Below are 3637 nucleotides of genomic sequence, written 5' to 3'. Positions count from 1 at the left end.
CGAAATTAATCTTTTTGTGACTAAAATTAGAAAAAGCCAGCCATAAAATTAGGCAGCGTAAGTAGAAAGCATATTTAATTGGTCTCTTGAGGCTTCAAAAAGATTTAGATAAATAGCTCAACCTACAGTGTCTTTTAGGTGTCCTTTCTTCAAAGTATTAAAAATGAATGTCCTTATTTTAAAAGGGGGGTTCTTTGGAACTGAACTTGTCAAGGACAGATGTAAATTGTAAACGTCTCCAAAACAAAATTTAGATCTGACTGTTGTCTGTTTGTGTCTGGCTATGTGTGTATGCTGTACACTGCATGTGAGAGCATTTCTGCCTCGGGGTGGTGTTCTTAAAATCAATTTAGGAGCGTTTGAGATCTCACTTCCTGGAAACTGTTGGCAGTTTGGGCTCAAATAAATTCTTATAAAAATTCAATACATAAATAAATAAGTGTAAAGGCAAGCGTTTTTCAAGATTAGATATTCTAAAATTTTCAGAAGTATAGAAAGTAGCTCTAACACCTTTCAGGTTCATATATAAATCCTTAGTAAATAAAACCTTGCTTAAGTTTGTTGGTTTAAGTGGAAAAGGCATGTCTTTTGAGTTATCAATATTAAATATAATATTTATATTTTATCAGTTTTACAAAAATAAGTTCATGTTAACAATTGACTTTGATGTCTGTGAAATATGTTTCTAGAGGTTATAAAATGTGTTCATAAATTTTCCAAGCTAAAAAGTGCTAATTTCTTGTTTCTTAAGTTTTACTACGAATTGAGGTTTTAAATGTTAAAATCTTATCTAGGTAGGAATAACTTTGTGGTGACTTAGAAGGGCCCCTAGACCCCTAGAACACCTCAAGGGATCTACGTTTTATGTTAAATGGCATGGGAAACACTGTAAAATTAGTAATGAAAAACTTGTAGGATATATCGCGTATGGGTAAACAATGGGTGTAAATTAAATAAATAACTGAGGCTATGGGAAACCCAAGACTTCCACTCGGTTTTTCCCTGCTCCCTGGCTCTCCATTTTTGGGGTTTTGCATTCCTTCATGAATCACAGTGCATTTAATGGACGTACATTAGATGAAAGAACTTATGAGCTGACATTATTGAAAGGAGACATCTTACACTATTGCCAAGGTTTAATAAAATCACTTCCAGAAAATGCCAAGCAGGTAACTACTTCCTTTCACAGGGAGCTCCCAGGAGACAAAGACTTTAAAGATCACTGACTGCCACCTGGAGATTTTGTTTATTGGAACGAACTTCAAATAAAAGATACTCTCCAGCCTCATTGAAAGGGAACTGCTATTAGTTGTCCCATTTTCCCCCCTCTATTCCCCTGCACCAATAAAATATATTATTAAAAAATCAAAAAAAAAAAAAGAAAGGGAACTGACCAGACACCTAACCACTAATGCACATCCACCCGTCTCCGACACTTGCCTCCACCTACAAGGGACACCAAAGACTCCTCTAGGATGAGAAGCCACTGCCATCAGAGAGAGACAGCTATGCAAAGACACAGACAAGCTCTGAATACCAACAAATTAATGTTGAACTTGGAATCCATTTTGATTGGTTTTGCCTGTCTGCTAATAATATTAGTTATACTTGTTCTTCAGGTTTCTCTATATAGTCCAGCTCTTTATGGTTACTAAAGATAATAACTATTAATCCTCCTTTTGTGGCTTATGTGAATGCCGTACCAGATGCAAAACACAGAAAAGTGAAACAGAAGGCAAAACTAGGATCACGAGAGTCCAGGGGTTAGAGATGGTCCAGAGGGTTTTATTCGCAATGAAGGTCATAAAACCTGACTGCCTTCCATCTACCTGTCCTTCCTGTTGGGGGAAATTTGACCTCAACTCCCATCCCATGGCTATAGTGCTCACCCATCCCCAAAGGTCCACTGTTCCAACAAGACAATGTCGGTACTGAGACTTCCTAAGAATGAGCCTTCCTAGCACAGTGAGACCACACTATCCGACCACAAGGTTGCTCATCCATACAACCTTTGGACTGATTTATTACAAAAAGGCAATATTGTGGATGAAAAAGAGGTGCTGTGATAAATCATAGACTCCCAACTGGGCAGATCATGGTGGGCAGTCACACCCCAGGCCTGTAACTTCTATAGTGAAAGGTTTTTAAGCAGGCTTTGTCCTATGTTTCGGTGCATCTGGGTCACGCACCTTTGAAATAAGTGTAACCAACCTTAACGGAGCACATAATTTCCAATGCATAAAAGAAACTGTTAATCCCCAGAGCATGGAGATTTTGTTTCCCAGTAGTTGCCTTCAGGTTTGGCTCAAATAAATTTTTATAAAAATTCTCTACAGGTTGGGGTCTCAGAGCTCCTTCAAGCTGTGCAACCTCCCTCGAGTCTGATTCTCGGGCTTTTCTCACAGCGTGGCCCCCAAACGCCAGTCTTTGCTCCCACCTCAAATGAAGAAACCAAGACGGCCTCCTGCCCCCAAGCCAGGACTTGCCAAAGGGAGCAAAAAGCAGCAAGAAACAATTGAACATATTGATGAAGTACACAATGGAATAGACAGACTTAATGAAGACGCCAGTGAGGAGATTTTGAAAGTTGAATAGAAATACAACACACTCAGCCAACCATTTTTTCAGATGAGGCCAGAACTGATCACTAAAATCTCAGATTTGGGGGTAACAACATTCGTCAACCATCCGCAAGTGTCTGTACTGCTTGGGGAAGAGGATGAACAGGTGCTGCCTTATTTGATAAGAGTTGAAGTAACAGAATTTTAAGATAGTAAATCAGGTTACAGAGTAGATTTTCATTTTGATGAAAATTCTTACTTTCAAAATAAAGTTCTCCCCAAAGGACTTTATCTGAATGAGAGTGGTGATTCATCTTCAGCGTTTTGATGAGACATTCAAGTCAAACGCACACTAAGGCCTGAGGAACCAGAGAGCTTCTTTACCCGGTGTACTGACCACTCTGATGCAGGTGCAGATGAGGCAGGAGAATCATCAGCGATGACGTTTGGCCCGATCCATCACAGTACTGCTTGGCTCCTGACATGACTGCTGAAGAAAGGGAAGGAGAGATGGTCATGAAGAAGGAGGAGGAGGAGGAGAAGCAGGTGGGCGGAGGTGGGGAGGAGGTGGAGAAGAATGAGAAGGAGAAGAAAAAGGGTTTGAAGATATTGATGAAAAGGGGGATGAGGATGAAGGCCAAGAAGCTGAAGATGATGATGAGGGGGAGGAAGGAGAGAGAGATGAAGAAGGCAACTACTAGAACATTGGTAGATTCCAAACTTCTTTTTAAAGTTTTCTCCAGTCCCTGGGAGCAAGTTGCAGTCTCTCTCTCTCTCTCTCTCTCTCTCTCTTTCCCTCCTGTGCCCAGTCGCCCTGTTTTCGAGGTCTCTTTTCTCTCCTTTACACCACGGTTGTCACCTTATTTGCGGGGGATGTGCCTTGAGCAGAATACAGTGGGAAAAAAATCTCTAACCCTTCTGTTCCAAATTCATTTTTATTCCTTCCTATCTCAGAAAAACCATTACAGAATCAACACCTCCATGCTCTGTGGGAATGAAGAGAAACCTGCTCCCTTAGCTCTAATGGCAGGTGCAGGGTTCTAGGACCCCGTGTAGTGCACAGAATTTTAGCTCTT

General features: G+C 40.6%; 1 pseudogene; it reads left to right on the top strand.

Annotated features, from left to right (window-relative positions):
- Positions 1–2385: 2385 nt before the first annotated feature.
- On the top strand, positions 2386–3262 carry LOC112300954 (protein SET-like; annotated as a pseudogene).
- The last annotated feature ends 375 nt before the right edge of the window (positions 3263–3637 follow it).

This window comes from Desmodus rotundus, chromosome 2, assembly GCF_022682495.2.
Source record: "Desmodus rotundus isolate HL8 chromosome 2, HLdesRot8A.1, whole genome shotgun sequence".
NCBI classification, from domain to species: domain Eukaryota; kingdom Metazoa; phylum Chordata; class Mammalia; order Chiroptera; family Phyllostomidae; genus Desmodus; species Desmodus rotundus.
Note: the sequence above shows the minus strand (reverse complement) of the source record. Positions and strands in the feature narration are given on the sequence as shown.